This window comes from Lactuca sativa, chromosome 8 (assembly GCF_002870075.4).
Source record: "Lactuca sativa cultivar Salinas chromosome 8, Lsat_Salinas_v11, whole genome shotgun sequence".
Lineage (NCBI taxonomy): Eukaryota > Viridiplantae > Streptophyta > Magnoliopsida > Asterales > Asteraceae > Lactuca > Lactuca sativa.
In genome coordinates, this window is record NC_056630.2 from 282778179 (window position 1) to 282798522 (window position 20344).

General features: G+C 38.4%; 1 non-coding gene across 1 annotated transcript; it reads left to right on the top strand.

Moving 5' to 3' along the window:
• Positions 1–235: 235 nt before the first annotated feature.
• Positions 236–342, top strand: LOC111892778 (small nucleolar RNA R71). The gene has a single exon (XR_002850664.1). It is a non-coding gene; the product is annotated as a small nucleolar RNA R71 (small nucleolar RNA).
• The last annotated feature ends 20002 nt before the right edge of the window (positions 343–20344 follow it).

Below are 20344 nucleotides of genomic sequence, written 5' to 3' on the forward strand. Positions count from 1 at the left end.
CAAATTATTAAGCATGGCCATTACAGCTGCTATTTCTTCAGTTTGTGCACCCCCACCACCTTTGATTCCATCTTACCTAGGGTTGTGGTATTCGCGAGAGTGCTTCACGAATTCTTCAATCAGCTCCTTGACTTCCCTTGGATTCTTCTTTGTCAAAGGTCCTTGAGAGTCAAGGAGTTGTCTTGTCATAACGTTGACCCCATCATAGAAAATCGACATCTCTTGTTGCACATTTAGATCATGTTGAGGGCAATTTCTGAGCAAGCCCTTGTACCGCTCCCATGCTTCGTATAATGACTCCCCCGACTGTTTCTCGAAGTTGGCTATTGCCTTCTTTAGTTTAGCTATCTTGGATGGTGGGCAAAACTGGTGCAAGAATTGCTCATGCATTTGAGCCCAAGTGGTGATTGTACCCGGTGGAAGTGATTTTATCCACTCTTTAGCAGCTCTCTTAAAAGTAATGGGAAGCATCCTAAGGAAGACGGTGTTTCTGTTGACATTTGGGACATTGAAGTAATCCGCAATGTCGTTAACTTCATCTAGATGCTTAAAAGCATCCTCATGATCTTTCCCAAAAAATGGGATATCTTTCAGTGCAGTCAAGATGTGCCCCTTCAGCTCGAATGTGGCAGTGGCAGGTATTGCGGGTTGGACTAAACCGGAACCCACATCTTCTCGGATCCGTTTTTTGTATGCTCCCATAGACATCTCTTCAATGTTTTCCATCTCGTTCCTTGGCTCGTTCTCGGGTTCGCTCGTATGTTCTTCAAATTCCGGCTCGGTATCGTATTCGGATTCGGTTTGGACGGGTATTTGATCCAAATGCTCAAAATTACTCTTGTGCCTTGAGGATGAACTTGACTCTCCTGTCTTCTTTCCCGACTTCCTTGAAAACGCTGACTTGAATTCTTGTAAGGACGTCTTTTTCTTGTGTATTGCAGACTCGGGATGTTCAAGTGGTGGCACCAAGGGTGTGTTTGTGCCTCTGGTCATGAACTCCTGTAGATAAACTAAATAAACAAAACGTAAAACTGAACTAAAATAGAAAAATTAGCTAACAACTAAAAATCTAGAGTTCTAGGTGTCCACGTCGTGGCACGGATCTGGCCACGTCGTGGACTCTGTGACTAAAAAAAAATTAAACTTTGCTGAAAAATTAACTTTTTGTGGGTTTTACTCCACAAGAAGGATCGATTAATTTAATGCAAATAAATAAGCTAATAAACTAAGCCGTTCCCCGGCAACGGCGCCAAAAACTTAATGTGCACGAAAGTACCCACTAATTTTAATATTTATAGCCTAACAAACTTAAACTAACTATGCGCTTATAGGCAGTGTACCTAGTCAGATTACAGTATAGCTTGGGTAAGTCGGGTGTCGATCACAGGAAACGGTGTTACTAATTAATCTACTTACTATTTAATTAACCTAATTATTAACAAGTTTAAAAGGGGTTTTATCTGATTTTACAAGATCAGATGAACTTTACTCAAATTCAATCAATAAGTAAAAACACACTCTTGTCTAGTATGGCTAGCTAATTATTATGGATTATCAAGTTGGTTTTAATTGTATTAGTAATTTAGTTCTAACTTTACCAATAATTAATTAATTCATGTGAAACTATGTATGGTCACACATAATTAAACAAAAAATCAATTATAAATATGAATATGCTATGTAAGATTTATTATCAAACGCAATTATAGTCACAATCCACGTTCTCTAATACAGCTAAGTTTATTTACTTTAGTTACTAACTAAAATTGGTCAAACTTAGCTCTAACAATTTAATGTTCACTAAATCATTAGGTTAACAAGTTCATGCAGCTAATGGTCACTAAACTACACCGAACATGAGATTAAGCAACTAAAGAAACAAACACAAGCATGCTAGGTAACTACAAATCAAACACAAGCAATTTTACCAACTAATAAATCCATAAAAATTAAGCTATTCATAAGTTAGAAGCTTCATCTAGCCAAACAAGAGTAGCTAGATTCAGCTGCTCATAATAGCCACTAACACACTAACACAAATCAAAGTGTAATGAAACATGTTCCTAGGTAACAAATAATTAAACTAAATTATGGACCTTCACTCTTTAGGTGTTGAAACCCTTTTTCCAGAACCTTTCTTCTGCTCAAAATCGCCTTCTGGAACTCTTTTCTTCAGCCAAAAAGTCTCCTCTTCATAATGATCAAGAATGCTTAACTATCCTCCAAAATCTCACGCCACTTTGTGGCTATCTATGCCACGTCGTGGTCCCCAAGTTATCCTTATCGGGCAAGGATTCCTCCTTCACGCGATCTTTATCTTCTAGAATACTCAAACCACGTCGTGGCTATCCAGGCCATGTCGTGGGTTTAGTAATTTTCGTGGATTTACTCATCTCTTGTGTTCCAAGTCTCCCATGTTCTATATATTGTCGCTTTTGGTCCCTCTCTTCCAAAGTACTTTAATTGACTGAAAATAACAATTTAAAGTCATAAGTACCATTATTCTAAACATATTATCAACTTATTAGTAAAAATGTACTTAAATATTGTTGGAATAGTGTCTAAGGCTGCAACTATATTTGGCAAGTATTTGACCCGGTTGTACATGGTCCTTTTGGGTTGCCTTCACCATAGCAATTTGACAGGATGATTTATAATGAGAGAAGAAATATTATTAATATATTATGAGAATAATAAAAGGAATAATAATATTGTTATTTAAATTAATATAAGTCATAAATTAATTAGGAATTAATTTGGTGACTTAAAGAGGTTAATTAAATAAAGGGGCATAAACTGTCAAATGTGTGATAATTGTATTTTGGGCTATGAATCTTTATGGACAAGAGGGTGGACGATTTTAGGGTTTGGAAGATCCTAGAAATCGTCCAAGGCCTAGTCTTTAGGGATCATTGGATTGCTTAGGGCCTAAGTTATCCAATTAGGGTTTTAAGGGTGAAACCCTAGGAAGCTCACTAGTATAAATAGACCCATAGGGTTGAGGAAATCGACACCTTTGTTATTGGAGTAACCCTGGCCGATTTCTCACCCTCCTCTCTCTCTCTCTCTCTTATTATCCTCTTGCTAGTTGGTGTTTGTAAGCCATTAGAGGAGTGACAATTGTGACTCTAAGCTCCAAAGACAAGAAGATTCAAGCAAGAAATTCAAGGTATTCCTTTAGATCTGATTTCATATGTTATGAATTTGAATGTTTACATTAGATCTATCAATCAAAGTCTTGGATACATTGCATGTTCAATTAGAGAAACCTAGATCCAAGCATTAGGGTTTGTATGTGCACATAGGAAAGTTCTTATGGCTCAAACCCATCAGTGGTATCAGAGACATGATTGGTTTCTATTTAATTGATGCATTGGTTGATTGCTTGTTGATTGCAAAATTCGTTTTTGTCCATCTTCCTGATGAACTCGACGAGTACCATAGTGGACTCGGCGGGTAGGCCTCAACTCGGCGAGTCCATGGTGGTACTCGGCGAGTTCGAGCGTCAGATGGAGCTATTTTCGGGATTTCTTGCTGTTTTGCTTATGGAAACTTGCCTTAATCCCTATGGGTCAATAAAATCCGATTTTATACATATATATATATATATATATATATATATATATATATATATATGAGTATATTCTTGACCTAACAAAAGATATTTACCAATTAGTTGAATAATAATTTCCTTATATGATATTAATTGATTATTTTAATTGAATTGGTGAATTGTTTTGCAAGAAACATTCAAATAAATCAAATATGGATAATTATGAGATTAAATGGTTAATTTATATTATTTGTTATTTGATCCCTTGTGTTTTGAAAAGTTTAAAACTAATCCTCAAGTTTTGAAATTTAGTTTTGTGATTAAAAGTTTAATGTGGACAATTTAAATTTCAAACCCTAGAATTTTACAATGTTTAAAATTCAACCCTATACTAATATAATATTAGAAGATTAATATATATATATATATATATATATATATATATATATATATATATATATATATATACGTATAATTAAAATGCTAGTCTTACCGTTAGTAGGCCTCATTCACGAAGCCGGTCAATAAGGTGGGTATAAGGTTGCGGCCTATAAAATGGCGCTTAATGGGTGTACACTCACACCTACCGCTTGCTTGAGCGGTGGAGGGTCGTTAACCGAACGGTTAGGATAGGGCAACTCTATCTCCTCATTAAAAGTATAATGTTAAAGTACAAAGTAACTACATGTTTTCAAATTCCCAATCCTAGTTACTTTAGGTAAAGTGACTTGATGCAATCCCATGAAATTACACTTTGCACCCTTGCTAAGAAGTTAGTGGAGCGTGTGTGGTTTACCGGCACACTAATTGGTTCTAAGAAAAGGTGGAAAAGGGTGATTCATTGTTTATCATAGTTCGGTGGAGAGTGTGTGGTTTACCGGCACATCGAACAGGTGATTGTAACAATGAAGTCACCGTGTAGATTTGCATGGTTATTCACACCCACTTTGTGATCCTCGACATCCCAGTCACAAACGAGAGGGGCATATCGAGATTTAAACATGCCATTGAAAAGTTCAATGAATCTCATCGAAATCTAGGAATTCTCAATTCATTTAGAACTTAAGGTTATGTTTTCATGGTGGAGAATTAGTGAATTGTCATTCACTTACCTTCAAATTGTTTGCATGTTGGATTACGGCATCCCTTTTCTAATGTGTAAATAATGTTGTTGGATCCTAGCCCTAATTTTTCATATTGGGTAATAATTAGGGATTCAATTCTAATCAAACTTTGTCCTTTCTATTTGTAGATGTCGAACGCAAACAATGCTGCTAGCTCATTCACGTTAATGAGCCTTTGCCAAAAAGTGACTTTCGATGGAACGAACTTTAGCGAATGGATAAGATACATTCGCTCGATTGCTCTCTATGAGGACAAGGAGTATGTCCTTGACGAGAAGCTCAAGAAGATCAATCCAGAAATCGCTAACATGATAGCCACAATGAACGCCGAATTCCAAAAGTCCTATGAGGACATGTATCCGTACGAGATGCATGAAGACTTATTGGAGAGATACCATCAAAACGCAAGGCAGGAACGTTACAAGATCTTCACTAACATGATCACTGGCAAAATGGGAAATGGAGATTCTCTAACCGTACACTTGCAAAAGATGCAAAGGTATGTCGATCGTCTTCGCAAGTTGAATGTCGACTTTGGGGAAGATTTGGCTATCGACATGGTACTTCATTGCTTGCCTCCGTGTTACAACCAATTTAGGATGACCTACCACATGAACAAGGAAGAGGTCACCCTAAGTAAACTCCAAGGTATCCTAAGGGTTGCTGAGAGCAACCTCAAGGACAAGTCTATTGCACCAACTCCCAATCCACCCGCTGCTCCTGTTTTGGCTATTGGGTAGGGAAAGGGAAAGAAGAGGAAGGCTCCGCCAAAGAGCCACCGCAAGGGAAAGTCCCGAGATGGTTCCTCCTCTAGTGGGACCAAGGCTGATCCTGCTAAACCCAACTCTAACCCGAAGGAGGCAGAGTGCCACCATTGCCACAAAATAGGGCATTGGAAGAGAAGCTGCCTGGAATATCTGCAAGCCATCAAGGATGGAAAGATCAAGCCGTCTTTCGCAGGTATTTATACAATTAAATCTAATGATTCATCTCATGCTATTTCTTGGGTTCTTGATACCGGGTGTGGTTACCATATTTGTTCTGAATTGCAGGGACTAAGAAGAAATAGGGATGTGGAGCATGGAAGAATAAATTTAATCATGGGAAACAGAAGATCGTCGCCTGTCACCAAGATTGGAGTGTATTCTTTAGTGCTTAGTAATGGATTAAGTTTAGATTTGAATAATTGTTGCTACTCGCCAGATATGGTAAGAAACATCATTTCGTTTCATGGTTTGTTTAGACAAGGATTTAGATTTTCGTTTAATAATGAGAATGGTTCGATTTATGCTTATGTAAATGGTGTTTTATATTTTGAAGCAATGCCTTGTAATGCAATTTATGAAACTGTTATGATTGTAGATAACCTAGGAAATGATGTTTTATGCATGGATTCTTCCAATAGTATGGATAAAGCATGTTTGTGGCATTGTCGTCTTGGACATGTCAACAAGAAGCGCATAGCCCAACTCCAAAAGGATGGAGTGTTGGAGTCATTCGACCTTAGGGAAGATGATACGTGTGAGTCTCTTTTACTTGGAAAGATGACCAAGTCACCCTTCACAGGTTCATGAGGGGTGAGGGTTTGTTGGATCTCATACATACCGATGTATGTGGACCCTTTAAATCCACCATAAAGGATGCGAACCGCTTCTATGTGACTTTCACCGATGATTATAGTAGATATGGGTATATTTACTTAATCAAGCACAAGTCAGAAACGTTTGAAAAGTTCAAAGAAATTAAACATGAAGTGGGGAATCATTTGGGCAGGAAAATCAAGATGCTTCGATCCGTTCGAGGAGGAGAGTACCTAAGTCTTGAATTCCACGACTATCTCAAAGAATGCGGAATCGTTTCGCAATTGACGCCACCTAGGACACCGCAGTTGAATGGTGTGTGTGACAACCATAAATTTCCGGTCAAGTCAAAGTCAACTGAAGTCAACAAGTCAAACCGTTCGACTCAATTTGCTCGTGGGTACTAGAGTTTACGTTATGTAATTTCTAAACAACTCGCTATTCTAATGAGAGATCATAAATCGAAAAGTATGTACATCTAGATCTCCTTAACTGTGGTACGTGGCGAGCCAAACCGATAAAACAATGTTGCATACTCATCGGGAGTGTGTAAGATCCTTAAACAAGGCTTAACAGGGTTTACAGACCTTGCATTGCGAAGCCGGACACTCACATTTGTCACACACGAAACCTCTCTCAATCGTTTTCACTCTATCTCTCTTTATCGAGAATCTCTCCCAAATCTCCCTACGTTTGTCAAATCTCTCCCAAATCTCTCTAAGTATGTGAAATCTCTCCCAAATCTCCTTTGTATGAGAAATCTCTCCAAGAATGTGAAATCTCTCCCAAATCTCTCTCAAAAGTTCCCGTAACTTTTTGACGTCATTCGGGTCATTCCGACCCTTAACCGGGTCAAAAACGGCTTGAAACGGGGTAAAAACGAGTAAAATTGGCTTAAGGACCCGAAACCCCTCTTAGTGCCGAAAGTCCTCTTAGGGACCGAACCCTCTTGGACCGATCCAGAAGGTTGCTGAACCGAACCCGAAGCTACTGTCCATTCGGTCTATTTCGCTTCTGCTGACTTCGGACCGAACCTGCCCTTTTGCTTCCTACTGCCTCGCCTCGCTTTGGACCCAACATCAGAAGGGGCCGAACCTTCGGCTCCCTTCCGAGAAGCCTCGCTGTAATGCCTTTTCTTCCCGGTTTTCGACTACGACTTCATTTTAGCTTCGTTTTTAATTGTTTTAACGCGGGATTTTCACCCAAAACTTTATTTTAACATATAAGGACCCTTAATTAATGATTAATCACGTTTTTAACGATAAAACCTTATCCAAGAAGAGTGGGTGAAGTACAAAGGTTGAGTGTTGACTTATCCTTGTATTATGACACAAGCAACCCCCATACCCACTCCATGCCTAACCCACACTCCTCCTCACCATACCTTGTGACTTCCTTGTCCTTTTTACCTCACTCACAAGTCATTCCCACGTTTTTGAGAGCTGGACATTCATCCTTTCTCCTCATTTTCTTTCTCTTGCTCTCATTTCACCAAAAATACAACACAAATTTTCTCTCAAACTTTTTCTCTCTATTTCAAGACTCCAAGGTTTATTTTCAAGCTTTATTCTTCTTTTGCTCCTCAAATCTTCAAGCATCTCCCAAGTGTTCTTGAGTTGAAAACTTCTTTTCTCCATCATCCATCTACTGAAATCACTCAAGGTGAGTTCATACCCCTACATTTTCATGTTTTCTCAAGTTTTTAGGGGGGAATACAAGTCAAAACACCAAGAACATAACTAAAAATCTTCTAACAGCTTTCATCAGAAATGTTAGACTCCATTCACGGACTGTTTAGGACACCTTAAACATTTTTGTTTTCAAAACTGTTATAGGTGTATGTAGTTCCACTTCTTAGCTTTAAAATGACTACTTGCACATCTCCACACGATTTTTCTACAATTTATGGTGATTTTTACAAAACAGCCTGTCTTTTCAAACACAAATCCGGACCAGTCTGTGAATATGAGCATTTTAATACAAGTTAAAGGCTTCCAAAAATCATGATAAAAATTATGACTAAACTAGACACATTTTAGGAACTCTCAGAATTTACGGATCTAGTTTTCAACTTCGTATGATTTTTCTATGATTTTTCTAAAACAGTGCAGAAAGGTTAAGAGTTAGTTAGCAGCTTATAACTTTCAAAATACTTTGTAACATGTTGAGCAAAGTGTTAAATCTTTGATAACTTCATATTTTACATGTATTTTCTTGTAGTGGTATAATTATATAATAGGAAAATACTTACTTAATTTATAAGAATCCTTCATCTTAACCATTAGTACAAAACAAAGGAAGATAAACATAGCTATATTGTACTATACATTTGACTTACATAGAAAAGGGTTCTTATACACCACAAATAAACATACTAAACTACAATAAGTATAGTTAGGTTGCATATACATTTCAAACATTTTGATAAACTATAATAGGTATAGTTTATGATCATTTACATTACAAAAGGTTTTCACACGAAATGGGGTAGATTCCAAAGTACCGGGTTTTCATATAAGTGGGGTACATTCCAAAGTACAGGGTTTTCATATAAATGGGGTACATTCCAAAGTACTGGGTTTTCATATAAATGGGGTACATTCCAAAGTACCGGGTTTTCATATGAACGGGGTACATTCCAAAGTACCGGGTTTTCAAATACATGGGGTACATTCAAAAGTACCGGGTTTTCATATGAATGGGGTATATTCCAAAGTATTGGGTTTTCATATAAATGGGGTACATTCCAAAGTACCGGGTTTTCATATGAATGGGGTACATTCCAAAGTACCGGGTTCTCACAAAATAGTTATTATGATATTAAAACTATATTTCATCTAGAATTGTTTGACTTCAACTATAATCGTTGAGCGTATATGCTAGAGTCGTTTAAGAATTTAGTCTCGATTGGCTTAGAATTGGTGGGGCCCGCCTCATCTCCTGTTCCTCGTTGGGTTGTGGACCTAGGGCAGACCCACTATATTCAACGTTTTATCTAACTTAAATCTTATATAACTTATATACGCTGGACGATTAGAGGGGAAATCTACGGGTCATTCTAGGGTTCATTAACACATCATATAGGAATATTCTGTTCACACTTAACTAAGAAAATATTGGATTTTTTGGAAATCAAAGTCTATTGATTTTACAAGGAAAACGGTTTCTACTTCAAACAAAACTCTTATGAACTCACCAACTTAATTGTTGACATTTTTTCAAAACTACTTGTATTCTCAGGAAATCAGTGAAGCAGAAAAACTTCAGCGCTTTGAGGATGGGACGTTAAACCGTCAACAATTTATTTTTGTCATCATAATGTAATTGATTTTGAAACATGTAAACATATACTTTGGTGTAACTTTTTCAATTATATTTATGATGGTTGTATTTACTGTGAGCACTATTATACACGTTGTTGTGATACTGTACATGAAGTCCTCCACCCTCGGACGTTTCCGCCATCCTTGGTTTGGGGGTGTGACAGATTGGTATCAGAGCATTGTTTATAGTGAACTCAGTATATCGAACCACATAAGATATACAAAATATAAATGCATTGGGACTAAAGTCTCTGATTTAAAGTTTTCAAAACAACTATACTTTTAGAAATAAATAGTTTCTTATTAAAAGAATACGTGCATGCATACATACTAAGGTCAGCATCATTCTAGAACAAAACAAAAGTAATGATTGTTGGATATCACAGGTAAGCTCGGGGATGTATGGTCAGTCTTGGGAGTGGCATAGCCTGATCAACTATGCTGGTCTGAGGAGTGATTAGCATATGCCCGAGAATGGTTGTGATGTGGCAACAAGTCTAAAAACTTACCAACACTACCACAATGAAATACCATAGGGGTATTTGGTGTTATTATAATTACTTATCTGAGAACTAAATAGATTTTTATCAATAGGTCAATAATTGTTTAGTGGGTACATTAAAATTATATGTATCCAGGATGTCATAGACTTAGAATCTGTGGATCTTTGCTTTACTTCCTGTTCTCGTTGGATTGGGGATTTAGAGTTAGGGTCGCTTATTCGAAGGTCTATCCTGTCCCAAATACATATGACTAGTATGCACTAAACAATGTATTGAAGTACCTGATAAAGATCATCTTATAATTATCTAATTAGTACATCTACTTAGTTATTTCTTATATTCCCTTTTTTCTCGCGAAGATATCGTGGCTGGATTCCTTCCCCACGACGACCCGTACCACCCTAACCACGGAAATATTGAATGGCTCGGAGAGGAGCCAGAGAATGATTACCCAATCCCTGTGGATGGTCACCAAGCTGAAGGCTTTGCCGATGGTTCTGACTCCGACCCTGAAGTGGAGAACCTACCCCGATGGCTCTTGTTCCAAATCCTAACCCTCGTCCGGTTTTTCAAGGACCGACGCCTCCTTGGGTAGAATGCTTGGAAACCTGGAGCGAAGAGCAAGACCAACCTATGCCGTTTAATGGAGACTGAAGCTTCTACAACATAAGCAAAGGAAGCCCATCAGACAGAATTCCTCCAATTCTAGTCAGTAGAGTGCCCGAAACGAGATTCAGGGCAGAACAACACTCTATCGTATCACAGAGGTTGATGCAAATGCAAGAATGCATACAATCTGCACCAATCGCCTTGAGCACACTTGTGAAAAATCTGAGAGAGACCATGAAACCCTGCTGCAAGCACTGGCTGAAACACGAACCGAAGTCATAGAACTATGAGTACGCCAGAGGGTGTATGAAAGGCACATGCTTGATATGGAGCGGCAACTAGCTGAGCTGAAGGTTCACCAGAAGGATGACCGCCGCCAGTAGTAGATGCCTTACTTTCTTTCCCTGTTAAAAAAGGAATCGTTTTTCCTATCTATGTCCTATGTGGCATTCTCTATGAAACTATCTTGTACTGTAGGTACTCTTGGTTAGGCGTTTAGGTGGCCAAAACTCTCCTGCTCTGGGTGTGATGTAAGACCCTCTACAAGGTCAATTTTTCCCCAATTGGTTACATCTTAAACATCAATGACATTGTCATTCAGCTAAATTCTGTGTCACCCCTTGTCGAAATACTTCCATCATGCTACCATAGGAGTCTATCTGATACCTACTCTAGTCAAGTTGTTGGACTAGAGTAATTTAGCTCCGGGATCGTTCCAAATTCTCTTTCAAAGGTTGGATCATGTTATTCACCAACCAATGGAACCCGGTTTGAATGACAAACGTCATGAGACCATTCTACGAACTTACTTCTACTCCGTAATAGGACTGCATCATAGGGATGTAGGTCAAACCTTCGAGAACATACTTCTACTCTATAGGTGATCGGTCGAAATACATCTAGGTTCAATAATATCCCTTACTAGGAATTCTAGTTCATTAAGAAGGATTAGTAAGAATGTTATTATTATGATTTCCTCACTTATACATTCCCCAGTTATATATAACGAAGACCTGGTAGACAATAGAATGTGAGATTTCTAACTTAGTTTCTTTTCCTTGTTGGGATGTGAAACTAAAGTAGAATCGCACATTTTACTATCCGCCCAGTCTTGTTTATATCATAATGTGTATAAGCTAAGTTTTCATGTATAATAACTCATCTCTTAGTCAGAATCAAAATAATACAGAGCCAACCTTAGTCACTCACAAAGTCCTTGTCTTTCGTGTTGCAGAATCATGTCATCATCCGGGAATAGTCAGCCAAACAATGAAGCCCCTATCCTTCATATCGACGCCGCTACATTTCAAGCCGCAGTAATAACTGCTGTGACAGCTGTCCTTACAAACCTCAACACAGGCAATGCAATCACGACTGACAAAGGAGTTGAAAATTTCGATTTTTGTATCGATCTAGGAAGCCAACAAAGGGCAACAGTCCCGGACATACAAAGTCGTAAAACCGAGAAGAGGAAACGAAATCGCCGAGATAGAAAGGAGCGTCAATGATCCCAAAGACTTGCCATGCAACAGCAACAAGTGGCAACTCCTACCCCTTTAGCATCGGCACGACCAATTTCTCAAGTCCCTGGCATCGGGACAAACCCTGCACACAAAGGTGGTGGTAAAACCGGACCCCATAAAAGGAAAGTTTCGAAGTGGATGAACGAGGAGGGCACCCGTGTCCACGTAACTCTGACTAAACACCTCACTTCCACCACCAATGCTAGTGCAAGCCTGATATGTCACCTATGCGGCGAGGTCGGACACCTCAGAAAGGACTGTCCAATCATAAAGAACTTCGGCGCAGACGGGAGGATACTAAGGATCACTGCCGCAGGAGAAACTACTCCGGACCTCGTTAAAAATATTAAAAGCATTCGTTGTAACAGACTCATAAAACTGCTTAAAACTAGTGAAACTGGAGTCTTATCTTTTGTGAGACCCCGTCAGTAAAGGGACCCTCGTGCTGCGTATATTTGTCTTTTGTAGTATACCTAGTTCGCAGCAATAGTCTTGTAGTAAATCTATAGTGCTGTAACTCTGTTAAAAGTTGCATAGTGGTGTCTTGTCTGTAACGCCTTTATGATCAAATCTAATGCCTTTATTTCCAAGTGACTTCGATTTTTATCATACGACTAGAAAACCAACCAAGGACCTGGATTCACTTGAGAGCGTGAGAATCAATCGATTAGGAAGTATCCCCACTTTTTGGCTCGATTATTCATGCCTACTGTTTGCCTAAATTCAAATTTCGGGACGAAATTCCCTCTAATGGAGGGATGATGTGACAACCGTCAATTTCCGGTCAAGTCAAAGTCAACTGAAGTCAACAAGTCAAACCGTTCGACTCAATTTGCCCGTGGGTACTAGAGTTTACGTTATGTAATTTCTAAACAACTTGCTATTCTAATGAGAGATCATAAATCGAAAAGTATGTACATCTAGATCTCCTTAACTGTGGTACGTGGCGAGCCAAACCGATAAAACAATGTTGCATACTCATCGGGAGTGTGTAAGATCCTTAAACAAGGCTTAACAGGGTTTACGGACCTTGCATTGCGAAGCCGGACACTCACATTTGTCACACACGAAACCTCTCTCAATCGTTTTCACTCTATCTCTCTTTATCGAGAATCTCTCCTAAATCTCCCCACGTATGTCAAATCTCTCCCAAATCTCTCTAAGTATGTGAAATCTCTCCCAAATCTCTCTCAAAAGTTCCCGTAACTTTTTGAAGTCATTCGGGTCATTCCGACCCTTAACCGGGTCAAAAACGCTTGAAACGGGGTAAAAACGAGTAAAATAGGCTTAAGGACCCGAAACCCCTCTTAAGGAGTCGAAACCCCTCTTAAGGCCGAAAGTCCTCTTAAGGACTGAACCCTCTTGGACCGAACCCGAAGGCTGCTGAACCGAACCCGAACCTACTGTTCATTCGGTCTATTTCATTTCTGCTGACTTCGGACCGAACCTGCCCTTTTGCTTCCTACTGCCTCGCCTCGCTTCGGACCCAAGATCAGAAGGGACCGAACCTTCGGCCCCCTTCCGAGAAGCCTCGCTATAATGCCATTTCTTCCCGGTTTTTTACTACGACTTCATTTTAGCTTCGTTTTTAATTATTTTAACGCGAGATTTTCACCCAAAACTTTATTTTAACATATAAGGACCCTTAATTAATGATTAATCACGTTTTTAACGATAAAAACTTATCCAAGAAGAGTGGGTGAAGTACAAAGGTTGAGTGTTGACTTATCCTTGTATTATGACACAAGCAATCCCCATACCCACTCCATGCCTAATCCACACTCCTCCCCACCATACCTTGTGACTTCCTTGTCCTTTTTACCTCACTCACAAGTCATTCCCACGTTTTTGAGAGCTGGACATTCATCCTCTCTCCTCATTTTCTTTCACTTGCTCTCATTTCACAAAAAATACAACACAACTTTTCTCTCAAACTTTTTCTCTCTATTTCAAGACTCCAAGGCTGATTTTTAAGCTTTATTCTTCTTTTGCTCCTCAAATCTTCAAGCATCTCCCAAGTGTTCTTGAGTTGAACACTTCTGTTCTACATCATCCATCTACTGAAATCACTCAAGGTGAGTTCATACCCCTACATTTTCATGTTTTCTCAAGTTTTTAGGGGGGAATACAAGTCAAAACACCAAGAACATAACTAAAAATCTTCTAACAGCTTTCATCAGAAATGTTAGACTCCATTCACGGACTGTTTAGGACACCTTAAACATTTTTGTTTTCAAAACTGTTATAGGTGTATGTAGTTCCACTTCTTAGCTTTAAAATGACTACTTGCACATCTCCACACGATTTTTCTACAATTTATGGTGATTTTTACAAAACAGCCTGTCTTTTCAAACACAAATCCGGACCAGTCTGTGAATATGAGCATTTTAATACAAGTTAAAGGCTTCCAAAAATCATGATAAAAATTATGACTAAACTAGACACATTTTAGGAACTCTCAGAATTTACGGATCTAGTTTTCAACTTCGTATGATTTTTCTATGATTTTTCTAAAACAGTGCAGAAAGGTTAAGAGTTAGTTAGCAGCTTATAACTTTCAAAATACTTTGTAACATGTTGAGCAAAGTGTTAAATCTTTGATAACTTCATATTTTACATGTATTTTCTTGTAGTGTTATAATTATATAATAGGAAAATACTTACTGAATTTATAAGAATCCTTCATCTTAACCATTAGTACAAAACAAAGGAAGATAAACATAGCTATATTGTACTATACATTTGACTTACATAGAAAGGGTTCTTATACACCACAAATAAACATACTAAATTATAATAAGTATAGTTAGGTTGCATATACATTTCAAACATTTTGATAAACTATAATAGGTATAGTTTATGATCATTTACATTACAAAAGGTTTTCACACGAAATGGGGTAGATTCCAAAGTACCGGGTTTTCATATAAGTGGAGTACATTCCAAAGTACCGGGTTTTCATATAAATGGGGTACATTCCAAAGTACCGGGTTTTCATATGAATGGGGTACATTCCAAAGTACCGGATTTTCAAATACATGGGGTACATTCCAAAGTACCGGGTTTTCATATAAATGGGGTACATTCCAAAGTACCGGGTTTTCATATGAATGGGGTACATTCCAAAGTACCGGGTTCTCACAAAATAGTTATTATGATATTAAAACTATATTTCATCTAGAATTGTTTGACTTCAACTATAATCGTTGAGCGTATATGCTAGAGTCGTTTAAGAATTTAGTCTCGATTGGCTTAGAATTGGTGGGGCCCGCCTCATCTCCTGTTCCTCGTTGGGTTGTGGACCTAGGGCAGACCCACTATATTCAACGTTTTATCTAACTTAAATCTTATATAACTTATATACGCTGGACGATTAGAGGGGAAATCTACGGGTCATTCTAGGGTTCATTAACACATCATATAGGAATATTCTGTTCACACTTAACTAAGACAATATTGGATTTTCTGGAAATCAAAGTCTATTGATTTTACAAGGAAAACGGTTTCTACTTCAAACAAAACTCTTATGAACTCACCAACTTAATTGTTGAAACTTTTTCAAAACTACTTGTATTCTCAGGAAATTAGTGAAACAGGAAAACTTCAGCGCTTTGAGGATGGGACGTTAAACCGTCATCAATTTATTTTTGTCATCATAATGTAATTGATTTTGAAACATGTAAACATATACTTTGGTGTAACTTTTTCAATTATATTTATGATGGTTGTATTTACTTTGAGCACTATTATACACGTTGTTGTGATACTGTACATGAAGTCCTCCACCCCCGGACGTTTCCGCCATCCTTGGTTTGGGGGTGTGACCGTGTGGCAGAAAGGCGTAATCGAACTTTGTTAGACATGGTTCATTCTATGATGAGTCATGTTTCACTACCTATCTCATTCTGGGGGTATTCCTTAGAGACTACCGCCCATATCCTTAACCGAGTCCCTACAAAGAAGGTTGCGAGGAGAAGGGTTTTCCGAGAGCGAGAACTCATATGCCAAGGAGACAGTGGGAGGCAGATCGAGCTTGAAGAAATTCAAGAGTCGAGTAATGAAGGAACCTCTGCCACTGGCACTCAACCCGAGGAGGAAACTCCGGTTGAACCAATTGACAAGTCGTTACCTCTAAGATGTTCCGAAAGAATTAGAGTTCAACCCCAGTTATATGGTTTTCATATTACTACCGAAGGGGAAACGTATATTAGTGATGGTACACTAATAAATCTAGATGAACCTAATAGCTATAAGGAAGCCATGGTAGGCCCGGAGTCTGCAAAATGGAAAGAGGCAATGGACAGTGAGATTCAATCCATGTATGACAACCAATTTTGGAATTTGGTTGATAATGTGCCCGGACGTAAGACCGTTGGGTGCAAATGGATCTTCAAGAAGAAGACCGACGTGGATGGAAATGTACACACATATAAGCCGCGATTGGTTGCGAAGGGCTTTACTCAAACTCCCGGAGTTGACTATGATGAGACCTTCTCACCAGTTGTGAAAATAAAGTCTATTAGGGTGATGCTAGCCATTGCTGCATTTCATGATTATGAGATATGGCAGATGGATGTCAAGACCGCTTTCCTTAATTGGAAGTTGGTTGAGGATGTTTACATGGCTCAGCCAGAGGGTTTTGTCGATATGAAGCATCCCAATAGAGTGTGCAAGCTTGAGAAGTCCGTTTATGGGCTTAAGCAAGCGTCTTGCAGATGGAATCTTTGCTTCGATGAGAAAGTCAAAGAGTTTGGATTTGTACGAAGCAAAGATGAATCATGTGTATATGTCAAAGCTAGTGGGAGTATAGTTAGCTTCCTCGTTTTGTATGTTGATGACATACTACTCATAGGAAACGACGTCCCGACACTGCAGGAGGTTAAGTCCTGGCTCGAGAAGTGTTTCGTTATGAAGGACCTCGGAGAGGCTTCCTATATTTTGGGAATAAGGATAGTGAGAGAACGAAGTAAGAGACTAATAGGACTTAGTCAGAACACTTACTTAGATAAAGTACTAAAACGTTTTAGTATGGAAAATCCGAAGAAGGGAGAATTACCAATACAAAGTAATGCCAAGTTGAGTAAGACTCATAGTTCGAGTACCGAAGCCGAGATAGCATAGATGAGCCGAGTACCTTACACTTCCGCGGTTGGCTCAATCATGTATGCTATGACTTGTACTCGCCCTGATGTAGCCTTTGCTTTGACCATGGTCAGTAGATATCAAGGGAACCCTGGCAGAGCCCATTGGATTGCGGTCAAGAATATCCTTAAGTACCTTCGGAGGACCAAGGAATGGTTTTTAGTTGTCGGGGGGAGTGATGACTTAAAGGTGCGAGGGTATAGTGACGCCAGCTTCCAGACCGGCAGGGACAACTACCGTTCGCAGTCGGGTTGGGTCTTTACCCTAAATGGAGGAGCAATAACTTGGAAAAGTTCCAAGCAGGAAACCGTAGCTGATTCAACGTGCGAATCAGAGTACATTGCAGCGAGCGAAGCGTCGAAGGAGGCATGGAAATTTTCTGTGATAATGAAGGAGCGGTTGCCTTGACCAAGGAACCAAGGGATCATGGTAGATCTCGACATATCGACATAAAATATCACTTCATTAGACATCGTGTAGAAGAAGGACAACTCGTAGTGAAGAGGATATCATCTGAAGATAACCTAGCAGATCCGCTTACGAAGGGACTGAGTAGGGTTAAGCACGTGCAGCATGCTAGGAGTATTGGGCTGAAGGATGATATTAGTATAGATTAGATAGTGGTAGAAACGTGTAATAGATAAATGTAATTAACATTTGATGATTAAATAAAAGAGTATTATTTATGAGTAATGTTACTGTCTTATGTTAATTGTTTAACTATTGTTTCATTTTGCATGTTTTGACTTCCAGAATAATTGAGTTTATTAAGAATAATCGAATTGTTCAAATTGTCCACAATCGTTCATATGTTGGAAGTAGATATGAATGAAGATTGTCATGAATTGGTGTGTAGATTGTCTAAATGGTATTAGACATAGCAAAGGGTTGCTGCAACGTTCATGAGTGCTTATGAATTGGTTTTGAGCATTGGAACAAACCCGCACTTGCTGGAATAACTTTAAGATATATATATATATATATATATATATATATATATATATATATATGTATATTGTAAGTGATCGCAAGATGATAATATCATATGGTCTTAAAACCTAGATATATGGTTTATTATTTGTTAAATGGTTGTACATTGATAATGCGAAACCGCATCAGTAAATTGATGTTATAAAACGCATTGTTGTGTATAATTGATTGGCGAATAAGTAAATGCATATAAGTCGAAGTTTATCTGTTACTTTTATCCTAAGAGGGTAAAAGCGATATCTCGGCCGCTCGATGATTTGTTTGACTTATGTGCCAAGCCCGGTCAGAACTAAATTGATGTGTTCGATTAAGTTCTATGTCGAATAAATATGAGATCGAGAAATTAAACGCTGGACTATGATTGTGTCTGCATGATGTCTGAACAGAGGATTATACGATCCCTTATCTAAAGGACATGACTGATAAGATCAGAGTTTGATAGCGTCTTTGAAGAGCTACGATTGCTAATCGGATTATGTTTGTATATAGTTACTAGACTTATCCAAGTGGGAGACTGTTGGAATAGTGTCTAAGGCTGCAACTATATTTGGCAAGTATTTGACTCGGTTGTGCATGGTCCTTTTGGGTTACCTTCACCATAGCAACTTGACGGGATGATTTATAATGAGAGAAGAAATATTATTAATATATTATGAGAATAATATAAGGAATAATAATATTGTTATTTAATTAATATAAGTCGTAAATTAATTAGGAATTAATTTGGTGACTTAAAGAGGTTAATTAAATAAAGGGGCATAAACTATCAAATGTGTGATAGTTGTATTTTGGGCTATGAATCTTTATGGACAAGAGGGTGGACGATTTTAGGGTATGGAAGATCCTAGAAATCGTCCAAGGCCTAGTCTTTAGGGATCATTGGATTGCTTAGGGCCTAAGTTATCCAATTAGGGTTTTAAGGGTGAAACCCTAGGAAGCTCACTAGTATAAATAGACCCATAGGGTTGAGGAAATCGGCACCTTTGTTATTGGAGTCACCCTGGCCGATTTCTCACCCTCTTCTCTCTCTCTCTCTCTCTTATCATCCTCTTGCTAGTTGGTGTTTGTAAGCCATTAGAGGAGTGATAATTGTGACTCTAAGCTCCAAAGACAAGAAGATTCAAGCAAGCAATTCAAGGTATTCCTTTATATCTGATTTCATATGTTATGAATTTGAATTTTTACATTAAATCTATCAATCAAAGTCTTGGATACATTGCATGTTCAATTAGAGAAACCTAGATCCAAGAATTAGGGTTTGTATGTGCACATAGGAAAGTTCTTATGGCTCAAACCCATCAAATATTGCCTAAAAATAGGTATAAATATGGCAATATCATTGGGCCACTATCCTTTCTGACTTTGGGACATTTTTTGGGCTTTGTGTAACCTTTTGAAAATTGGGCCACTAGTGGGCTTTTAGTACCGTTGAGTTTGGGCCTCGGATATTGGGCAAAGTGAGGATATGGTAAAATAGTCTTTTACCCTAGGTGTTAGACTAATGAACTTGATTCCTGGTTATGGATTATGACCCAATAAGTAATTGGGGTTTTATTTGGTTGGTTAGTGCAGGGATTCTCCGGTTCAACAACCCGAGCATCTATTTACTGAGAGCAGACTGAGGTGAGTTTGCTTACTATACTATAGCACACTATGGATTGTATGTGCTTGTAGTCTTTGTGACACCTGTTGTATGTGTTGTATGCTTGTGTTCCTGTTATCTATATGTATGTGGGGTGAAATAGACTCAAGGGTGGAATAGACTGGGTATATCCTTGTGCTGAAATATGAGTTGAAATAGACTCGGGGGTGAAATAGACCCGATACATCCTTGAGCTGACATATGAGTTGAAATAGACTCGGGGTGAAATATGTGACAACTCGAAATTTATTCCATCGCTGTAACCCAATTACGTTAATAAAATTTATTTTTATTGAAACTTTCCGTTAATTTTTGGGTTAGGCAAATCAATTAAGATTTCTTTTATTATGATTTC